The 11,499-nt window shown below is 44.4% G+C and overlaps 1 non-coding gene across 1 annotated transcript; it reads left to right on the top strand.

The window, feature by feature from the left end:
* Nucleotides 1-1,552: 1,552 nt before the first annotated feature.
* TRNAI-UAU (transfer RNA isoleucine (anticodon UAU)) lies at nucleotides 1,553-1,642 on the top strand. The gene is given in 2 exon segments: nucleotides 1,553-1,590; nucleotides 1,607-1,642. It is a non-coding gene; the product is annotated as a tRNA-Ile (tRNA).
* Nucleotides 1,643-11,499: the final 9,857 nt, after the last annotated feature.

The following is an 11,499-nucleotide window of genomic DNA, read 5'->3' as shown; positions in this document are numbered from 1 at the left end:
AAATGCCGTGATGGTACCTAACTTAAGGCCCAGCAACTTCCTTCCCTCCTCCTTGTCTATCCCGTCCAATCTTCCCATACCCCGCAAGGCATCTGTTCGGCATAGCAGGTGAGGCCACCTGGGCGAGGTACTGGTCATCCTCCCCCAGTTGTATCCCCCGAGCCAGAGTCTGAAGCTCCAGGACACTGCCCTTGAGGCGGTAGAGGTGGGATCCCTCACTGAGTCCGAGGGAAAAACAAACCCTGGAGGGTAAGCAGATTAAGAAAGAAAGGATACTGGTATCTCAAAATCTGAAGGTATTACAGACGTGGGAATTGGAGTATGGAATCTCCTTTAAAAATAAAGAAACACGCATTTGTTTGTATTCGTAAAATTAACTTAAAGGGGGTGTAAAAGGACTGAAAGGAGGTTCATTCCTTTCATTGATATACTTATATCTCAAAAACTGAAGATGTTACAAACATGAAAATTTGTATTTGGAATCTTCTTTGAAAATAAAGAAACACGCATTCTTGTGCTTTCGGAAAATTCAACTAAGGGTGGATAAATGAATTGAAAAATGAGTTTAATTTTTTGTATGGTGATACTTATATGACAAAAACGAAGGATGTTACGGACATGAAAATAGGTATTTGGAATCTCCTTTAAAAATAAAGAAACACGGATTTTTGATGAGGGGGAGGGAATCAACTTAAGGGGGGTGTAAAAGGAATTGAATTATTTTTATGAGGATGCAAATAAGAAGTGGACTTTAAACAATACACCCCTAAGGGTTTTTGACTGGGGTGAGGAATTATGACAAAAATATACGTTTATATTCGAAACCGTTTGAATTTCTTTCCTTCTAATCTGTTTACCCTCCAGGGTTGGTTTTTTCCTCGGACTCAGAGAGGGATCTCACCCCTACCGCCTCAAGGACAGTGTCCTGGAGCGTGAGGCATCGGGTCGGAGGATACAACTGGGGAGAATTACCAGTACCTCGCCCAGGTGACCTCTCCTGCTATGCTGAACAGGGGCCTTGCAGGGAGATGGGAAGATTGGAAGGGATATACAAGGAAGAGGGAAGGAAGCGGCCGTGGCCTTAAGTTAGGTACCATCACGACATTTGCCTGGAGGAGAAGTGGGAAACCACGGAAAACTACTTCCAGGATGGCTGAAGTGGGAATCGAACCCACCTCTACTCAGTTGACCTGCCTAGGCTGAGTGAATCCCGTTCCAGCCCTTGCACCACTTTTCAAATTTCGTGGCAGAGCCGCGAATCGTACCCGGGCCTCCGGAGGTGGCAGATAATCACACTAACCACAACTCCACAGAGGCGGACAAAACCTGTTCCATAATTCCTCTAAAACTTAAAAGCAATACGTTTTCATAAATGAAATGTCGAGATCCCTGGTTCAGGTATTATGCCATAGTAGCCAACAGGAACAGACGAGAACTGTAAGTAGTAGATACAGCTACGAGTTGCAGGATAGCGTTAGTGACGGAAAACTGCGGTATGCATTTTCGAGAGTATTTCCGCTAATATGGTGGTGGTAAGCACCGTCGACCGTGTTCCCCAGTGGCGCAATTGGTTAGCGCACGGTACTTATAAGACAGTGGCCGAGAGATGCCGGGGTTGTGAGTTCGAGCCTCACCTGGGGAAAGTTTTTAAAAGGCAAACTTTTCCCTAGAAGTAAAGCTAATATGTCTTTCATCATTCATTCATAATCTGTTTACCCTCCAGAGTTGGCTTTTCCCTCGGACTCAGCGAGGGATCCCATTTCTACCGCCTCAAGGACAGTGTCCTGAAGCTTCAGACTCTGGGTCGGAGGATACAACTGGGGAGAATGACCAGTACCTCGCCCAGGCGGCCTCACCTGCTATACTGAACAGGGGCCTTGCAGGGGGATGGGAAGACTGGAAGGGATAACAAGGAAGAGGGAAGGAAGCGGCCGTGGCCTTAAGTTAGGTACCATCACGACATTTGCCTGGAGGAGAAGTAGGAAACCACGGAAAACCACTTTGAGGATGGCAGAGGTGGGAATCGAACCCACCTCTACTCAGTTGACCTCCCGAAGCTGAGTGGACCCCGTTTCAGCCCTCGTACCACTTTTCAAATTTCGTAGCAGAGCCAGGAATCGAACCCGGACCTCCGGGGGTGGCAGCTAATCATACTAACTAAATAAAACTCAAATATCGAACCGAACGATTTATTTGCATCATTTCATAAGAGGTTGATTTTTTTATACAAATCTTTAGCCCGTGCCCCTCTCACGGTCACTACTTTTTTTTTTTGCTAGGGGCTTTACGTCGCACCGACACAGATAGGTATTATGGCGACGATGGGATAGGAAAGGCCTAGGAGTTGGAAGGAAGCGGCCGTGGCCTTAATTAAGGTACAGCCCCAGCATTTGCCTGGTGTGAAAATGGGAAACCACGGAAAACCATCTTCAGGGCTGCCGATAGTGGGATTCGAACCTACTATCTCCAGGATGCAAGCTCACAGCCGCGCGCCTCTACGCGCACGGCCAACTCGCCCGGTACGGTCACTATTACTAAGTAAAACATTTTATTTCTTTATTTATTTATTTCATCATCATCATCATCATCATCTGTTTACCCTCCAGGTTCGGTTTTTCCCTCGGACTCAACGAGGGATACCAGCTCTACCGCCTCAAGGGCAGTGTCCTGGAGCTTCAGACTCTTGGACGGGGGATACAACTGGGGAGTATGACCAGTACCTCGCCCAGGCGGCCTCACCTGCTATGCTGAACAGGGGTCTTGTGGGGGATGGGGAAGATTGGAAGGGATAGATAAGGAAGAGGGAAGGAAGCGGCCGTGGCCTTAAGTTAGGTACCATCCCGGCATTTGCCTGGAGCAGAAGTGGGAAACCACGGAAAACCACTTCCAGGATGGCTGAGGGGGAATCGAACCCACCTCTACTCAGTTGACCTCCCGAGGCTGAGTGGACCCCGTTCCAGCCCTCGTACCACTTTTCAAATTTCGTGGCCGAGCCGGGAATCGAACCTTGACCTCCGGGGGTGGCAGCTAATCACGCTAACCACTACACCACAGAGGCGGACTAACGGAAACGTTCAGAATAATAAGATAGATACTTTACGCTGGGGCAGGAACTGCAAGCAAAGAACTGGAATTAGATATAAGGCTTTTAGCGGATGATGTTATTTTGTATGGAGTAATACATAACGACATCATTTAATATCAGAGTCAGGACCGTGGTGTACACGTAGCGTGTTTGACTCGTACCCGTAGGACCCGAGCTCGATTCTCAGCTACTCAAAATATTTTAATTCTGGACTGAGAGCTGCGTGATATGAGAGGCAGAAGACACAGTTGAAAGAATCAAGCAGTTCGGCAGATCCTGTGTCACTCCAATGTCTGGAGGCCTCTGGTCATCCAGACTTAATTCAGAAATCAATATTACAGCAAGCTATTTCGTTATTCTTAGTATTTGATTAGAAAGTAAGGATGTTCAGGTTCAAGTATAAACTTACAATAAAACACTCAGGGTTATTGATGACCACCTTCGCAGTGTTGTTGGTTGAGACGCTCACTTTCAATGCACAGGGTAGCGGCAACGAATCCCGGCGTAGTCGGTTAGTATTTAAGTGTGTTTGAATGCGACAAAACTATGTCACTAGATTTATTGGCAAGTCGAAGACTCACTCATCAGTTCAACAGCCTGGCTCTCAGGTGTCTCACTCGTAGGAACTTCAAATATGTAGCATTCTTCTTCTTCTTCTTCTTAATCTGTTTACCCTCTAGGGTCGGTTTTTCCCTCGGACTCAGCGAGGAATCCCACCTCTACAACCTCAAGGGCAGTGTCCTGGAGCTTCAGACTTTGGGTCGGGGATACAACTGGGGAGAATGACCAGTACCTCGCCCAGGCGGCCTCATCTGCTATGCTGAACAGGGGCCTTGTGGAGGGATGGGAAGATTGGATGGGACAGGCAAGGAAGAGGGAAGGAAGCGGCCGTGGCCTTAAGTTAGGTACCATCCCGGCATTTGCCGAGGGGAGAAGTGGGAAACTACGAAAAACCACTTCCAGGATGGCTGAGGTGGGAATCGAACCCACCTCTACTCAGTTGACCTCCCGAGGCTGAGTGGACCCCGTTCCAGCCCCTCGTACCACTTTTCAAATTTCGTGGCAGAGCCGGTAATCGAACCCGGGCCTCCGGGGGTGGTAGCTAATCACGATGTAGCATTATTATTTATATTTCCTCCCAGTTATTTTGCCTGAGGTTGAGTCAATGACTGAAAGCTGTGATGTTGAGACCAACTCTCACTTAAGGCTGTGAAGCTCGGTCCATCAGGAAACAAGATGAACTCAGGTTCACTACAGCTGAGAAGAAATTTCTGATGAACTTTGTAGGCTACATATCTGTAGATCACAAATTGGATGAACAGATATCTAAATAGCTGAAAATAGCTCCCATGGCAGACTAGACACACCAGCACAGTAAAAACTGGTCACAAAATGTTCACTTAATGGATAAGTTCAGAATATTAAGACAGATCCTTTACTATGGGGCAGGAACTGCTAGTGAAGAAATGGAATTAGATATAAAGCTTTTTGCGGATGATGTTATTCTGTATGGAGTAATACATAAGTAACAAAATTGTGAGAAAAAGACCTCAACAATGTTGTGAGATGGACAACAGGCAATAGAATGATGATAAAAAGGGCGAAAAGACAGGTTGTGAGTTTCACTAATAGGAAAAGTCATCTCAGTTTTAATTACTGCGTTGGTGGGGTGAATATTCCTTATGGTAATCGCTGTAAGTACTTAGGTGTTAATATAAGGAACTATCGTCATTGGGGTAATCACATATTTTTTTTTGCTAGGGGCTTTACGTCGCACCGACACAGATAGGTCTTATGGCGACGATGGTAATCACATAAATGGGATTGTAAATAACAGGTACAAATATCTGCACATGGTTATGAGGGTGCTTAGGGGTTTTAGTAAGGATGTAAAGGAGAGGGCGTGTAAGTCTCTGGTAAGACCCTAACTAGTGTACGGTTCCAGTGCGTGGCACCCACACCAGGATTACTTGATACGAGAACTGGAAAATTTCCGTGGTTTCCCATTTTCACACCAGGCAAATGCTGGGGCTGTACCTTAATTAAGGCCACGGCCGCTTCCTTCCAACTCCTAGCCCTTTCCTATCCCATCGTCGCCATAAGACCTATCTGTGTCGGTGCGACGTAAAGCCCCTAGCAAAAAAAGAACTGGAAAAGATGCAAAGAAAAGCAACTCGAATTGTTCTGGGTGATTTTCGACAAAAGAGTGGCGTCACAAATATGTTGCAAAGTTTGGGCTGGGAAGACTTGGGAGAAAGGAGACGAGCTGCTCGACTAAGCAGTATGTTCCGAGCTGTCAGTGGAGAGATGGCGTGGAATGACATTAGTAGACGAATACGTTTGAGTTGTGTTTTTAAAAGTAGGAAAGATCACAATATGAAGATAAAGTTGGAATTCAAGAGGACAAATTGGGGAAAATATTAGTTTATAGGAAGAGGATTTGGGGATTGGAGTAAATTACCAAGGGAGATGTTCAATAAATTTCCAAATTCTTTGCAATTATTTAAGAAAAGACTAGGTAAACAACAGCTAGGGAATCTGCCACCTGGACGACTGCCCTAAGTATAGATCAATGGTGACTGGTTGATTGAGACTGAAAATTTCAAAAGAATACAAGAGTACAAGAAAATTACAGCTAGAGGACTCCAGAAGAGATACCGAGAGACAAAAACAGGTCTCTAGACTTAATTCTAGATAAAATGATGATGGTGATGATAATGTCTAGGTAAAAACAGAAACAGAGTAATTTTTTTTTTTTTTGCTAGGGTCTTTACGTCGCACCGACACAGATAGGTCTTATGGCGACGATGGGATGGGAAAGGCCTAGGAGTTGGAAGGAAGCGGCCGTGGCCTTAATTAAGGTACAGCCCCAGCATTTGCCTGGTGTGAAAATGGGAAACCACGGAAAACCATCTTCAGGGCTGCCGATAGTGGGATTCGAACCTACTATCTCCCGGATGCAAGCTCACAGCCGCGCGCCTCTACGCGCACGGCCAACTCGCCCGGTTAGAGTAAATTTAGACAGATTAGTTAAACCCTGGTCTTGTAAATACAGGGTGGTAGTAAACAACATGAACAGGGTATATGAGCGTTTGAGGGTTGGTCATACTGATAAATAATTGAAAAAAATAGATATCTCGCGCCGCTGCCATTTTATCAGTTGTTGAAGTTAGCCAATCAGATCGCTTCGTGGGCGAGGCGGTGTTGCTAGACCTGCACGTAGCTTATGGCCGGCTTGAGAGCGCCAATAGAAGAAACAAACTTGTCCAGGGGAGAATTGTGGCTGGTGGGAACAGAGAGGTATTGTGTATTATGAACTCTTGAAGCCCGGCGAAACCGCTAATGCAAATTATTAATATAAATCACGCATTGATCGAAAGACGACCGGAATGGGCCAGAAGACATGGCAAAATGGTTTTGTTACACGACAATGCTCCGTCTCACACAACAAAACTAGTGAAAGCACCTTGAAATAACTTGGATGGGACATCCTTCCGCACCTGCCGTACTGCCCCGACTTGGCGCCATCTAACTATTACCTCTTCGCATCAATTGGGCACGCGCTCGCAGAGCAGCACTTCAGCAATTTCGCAATTTTAAGGAAGTTGGAAAACAGGTCGACGAATGGTTTGCCGCAGAAGACAAGCAGTTTTTCTGGCATGGTATTCATAACTTACCTGAAAGATGGGCGAAATGTGTAGAAGCAGATGACCAATGTTTTGAATAAGCAAAAAATGAATTTCGCTTGAAAATTACGTGTTTTCTTTACCACAAAAAGTGGCAAAAAACGTGAAGCAGCGATGAAGAGAGATCTTTCCAGTGACCTATGGACCCACCGAAAAAAGTGTTATTACTCACACAGAAAAATTAAAACGAAGGCTATATTACATTGCAAGTTCACACAGTAGCAAGAATAGGAATTAGTGTGTTCAAATGGTAGCCTACTCTCAGAAGGTTATTTGGTATCCATTGCAGGTACTGCCGGCATCGTCTACGAAGCCAGCCAGCATTAATTTGAAAGCACTCGAAGTTAGTTTCATCGCACTTTGATACGCAATTAATGACGTAAAACAACGCACACAAATCCACCTTGAATGTACGAATCATTCCTTAATTAGTTAACTACACAATACCGCACAATGGGCATATACGAGCCATTAATTAAAGAAATATGAAAACTTGAATTGACAGTAATGGCGCCATTATCACAGCCACGTGGTAATGGCTGCAGGTAATCGCCCCTCCATCTTCGAGCTACAAATGCGCACGAAAAGTACCAACCTAACGAACGTAACCAAATGGCGATTCCCTTCAATCCCTAACGCCAATACTTACCTGTTTATTGACGAAGAACATAGATCATATGATTACCTTTTCCCGAACAGCTTTACTTACAAATTTTACAGTGTTTATTCGCCATGGTTATGCAGTTTTTCAATAATCCATTCCGAGCCACGCATATTTGCATATACCGGGTGGTTCAGCAGCCCTTTGCGATCCAGCTTTATGCATCCCTTCACATTTACTACAACTCTGAAATACATCGGTCCCTCTTCCTAGACCGGGGTAATATAACGAGATGTGTATTTACGGGCTAGAAGACAGCAGGAATCGTGAGCGCTACTATTCATTCATTATGGGAACCTCGAATGAACCCTTAAAACGAGTACGGATACGCAGAACACGTACTTTAAATCAGGAGGTAGACGCACAGACCGGGAGCACGGTATTGTATAGACTGGGAAATGGGCGCCGCGCCGTAGGCCAAGTTTCACAGTAGGTCACATGGTAAACGGGCGGGGAGATAATATGTGATAATGGACAGTGATCGAAGTGATGTGTTTGTTTGACCCTGTAAAAGGCCGTATGCATCGTTGCATTGGGTATGGTGCTGGGTTGGACGAGGAATTTAATTGTAGTAAAATGTAGTAAAACTGGATCTCAAGGGGCTGGTGGACCACCCGGTAGAGATGAACCCACGCTCATAAGGACCGGGGGTGTTACGTCTCTTTCCGTCCGCGAGAAAGGGTTGGCGGCCCTGGCTTACATCACATTCTCGCAGGTGTACCATACATGCTGTCTGTAGAGGGACAGGGGATGGTGAGACGTCATACTTATGATGTTACGATCATTTTTCTTGTCCACGGTGAAATGTTAAATAATTAGTCGGGCATGCGCAGTAGCAAAAATTGGGAGTTTTTGTATATTAATTCCCTTTCCTCTCTAACACACTATTTCGTCCTGAATGACATCATCAGCTCTCAGTCACTAAGTAAACATGGTCGCCATGTGCACTCCTAGTCATATACTGTATAGTGTACTCTTCAGTGTCGTATATGTCAGTCAATAGCACTAAAAGCCAGTATTTTTGCACCTCTACTCCTTCCTTGTATCCTAATGACGGCGCCTACAAGTGAACTGGCGATGGTCGGCTTGTGTGCTGTAACCCACGGTCCCCGCTGGACACTGTTAGAAAGGTTGAACTTTTAACGGTAAAAAGGAAAAAAACTCTTCTGGGCTATCTTCGTTCAAACGCAGCAATAACAGACATGGTAGGTTTTGGGGATATTTGACTGGTTCTTCCCAGTATTAACATGTATATAACGAAAGATTCCGCTAGTTGCTTTACATCGCACCGACACAGATAGTCTTATGGCGACGATGGGACAGGAAAGGCCTAGGAATGGGAAAGAAGCGGCCGTGACCTTAATTAAGGTACAGCCCCAGTATTTGCCTGGTGTGAAAATGGGAAACCACGGAAAACCATCTTCAGGGCTGCCGACAGTGGGGTTCGAATCCACTATCTCCCGGATGCGAGCTCACAGCTGCGCGCTCCTAACCGCAAGGCCAACTCGCCTGGTGATATAACGAAAGAAAATCTCTTGGAATCTGCTTCTTAACTTCTGCATTATGTGACTGCTACCCTTGCAGCCTTATTGAAGTTGATTTAATGTTAATCGTTTATCTTTTTTAATTAGGTTTTGATTAGGTTTCGATAAATCGTTAGCTATGAAATGTCATTTATGGCCACCAGATATTTTCATTCCCAGCAGGATACTGCAAAGTCTAGTGCTTACACTACATATATAGTGTATCTTTTAATACCTTCTAAACAGGTCCCTCGTTTTCCAATTGAACAGCTGCTTATGGACATACCGCATTCCACATTTAAGTCGACGACGGGAATTGAAACTTTTTTTTTGCTAGTTGTTTTACGTCGCACCGACACAGATAGGTCTTACGGCGACGATGGGACAGGAAAGGGCTAGGAGTGGGAAGGAAGTGGCCGTGGCCTTAATTAAGGTACAGCCCCAGCATTTGCCTGGTGTGAAAATGGGAAACCACGGAAAACCATTTTCAGGGCTGCCGACAGTAGGGTTCGAACCTACTATCTCCCGAGTACTGGATACTGGCCGCACTTAAGTGACTGCAGCTATCGAGCTCGGTGGAATTGAAACTGTTAATTTTATTATTATTATTATTATTATTATTATTATTATTATTATTATTATTATTATTATTATTATTAAGAGGTATCTGTGGAACAGCAGAGGTGAAAGAAGGTGCGGGCTGGAATAGGTCTCAACTACCAAATTAAAGTTAATTTAAAACTTTAACAGACCGGGCGAGTTGGCCGTGCGCGTAGAGGCGCGCGGCTGTGAGCTTGCATCCGGGAGATAGTAGGTTCGAATCCCACTATCGGCAGCCCTGAAAATGGTTTTCCGTGGTTTCCCATTTTCACACCAGGCAAATGCTGGGGCTGTACCTTAATTAAGGCCACGGCCGCTTCCTTCCAACTCCTAGGCCTTTCCTATCCTATCGTCGCCATAAGACCTATCTGTGTCGGTGCGACGTAAATACCCATAGCAAAAAAAAAAAAAACTTTAACAAAGGTTATATTTTCTTTTCAAAATCAAAAAATGACAACAAATAACAAAAGTGTAACAGGTACCAAGTAGCAAATCAACAAATTAAGAAATTATAGATTACAGTCGTTACAAGTTTTGGGCTTCAAGCCCCGTTTTACATTCCTTGAGCCCTCAGCTCACAACCACCAATTACCGAAGGGCAGAAAACCCCTTCATACCAAGGAGCACTTGTCCCTACTTACAATGTTAAGCCTCCTAGAGGCACGCAGAGATAAAATTAGGAAAGAGCAGTCCCGCTCTCAATTTTACAAGCCTATCAAAGGCCACAACAAACTTCACTCCTAACTGCCCTCAAGGCACACATACAGTGAAACAGGAGTATCTTGTACCCAACCTACAGGGCCTTCACATGAAGAAAACAAAACACTGGGTTAATTAAATGGCCCAAAATACCAAATTGAAAGGAGGCGAAAACATGCACTCCTACACAAAGTTATTAGAACCTAAGAGGCACTAGGCCGATCATACAGGGGCTAATCCCAAGCTAGGGAGGTGACACGTATGAGAAAACTTTAATATTTTAAGAAAGAGAAAAAAAAAGTTATGGGAACGTAGACACCTCAATTTCCAAAGGAGAGTTCGAGAGGGTAAAGCACTCTCTATCCCCGCTTTACAGCAAAAGAAATTTATATGTTTTACATAGACAGAAGAGAATTTACATTTTAAAAGGTAGGTTACATACAAAAGGATTCGAACCTTCCCCGAGAGTTAAACTGCTGAGCTAGCAAGAACTGAAGATGTTAACAGGCCATTACCTTGTAGATGAACTGCTGCTTGAAGAAAGAGGCGCTTCCCGCCCCCTGCTACATATTCACACGCTAAGAAAGATGTTACTGAAGTGGCCCCGAGACAAGAAAATCAGCAGTTTTTATACCCTCGTGGAACATTCGAGCCCTTTCAAGAATGAGTAGACACACCCCCTCACCTTTATTGGATAGCTTAGAGCAATATATCTATGTCGGAGAAGACATACATGATTGGTTTGAAATAAATTAAAGAAATTTGGGATTGGCTAAATTCAAAACAGGCGGAAAGAAAGGATTTATATTGCCAACCCACAAACCACAGAACAAAATTTAGTAAAAATAAAATTTAGGAATACTAAATTTCTTCAAGAAAGTTCATTCCTTTACACCAGAGTGCGTTATCAAAGTTTTGGTAGAGACATCTGTTAGAGAATGTCCAAACTTCTTGATACGGAGCAAACAAACACAAATCAAAATAGACACAGTTCAGAACACTTCAAAATTACCAAATTTACAGTAGTGACATCTTCCGAGAAACCATTCAGTTAATACAGTCTGTTAAAGTTCAGGCTTTCTCCTGTAGAGAAGTTTCAACTGGCGCAATATTTGAATTAGCGGCGTGGAGGTGTACCGCCCGGTACAATTATTATTATTATTAATTCCATAATACCCCTTTAAGTGCTATAGATTTCAAGGACATCAGAGTACCAGTCTCTGATTCAGCAGATCTGTATAGGTG

The sequence above is a fragment of the Anabrus simplex genome, chromosome 2 (assembly GCF_040414725.1).
Source record: "Anabrus simplex isolate iqAnaSimp1 chromosome 2, ASM4041472v1, whole genome shotgun sequence".
NCBI classification, from domain to species: Eukaryota; Metazoa; Arthropoda; class Insecta; order Orthoptera; family Tettigoniidae; genus Anabrus; species Anabrus simplex.
Note: the sequence above shows the minus strand (reverse complement) of the source record. Positions and strands in the feature narration are given on the sequence as shown.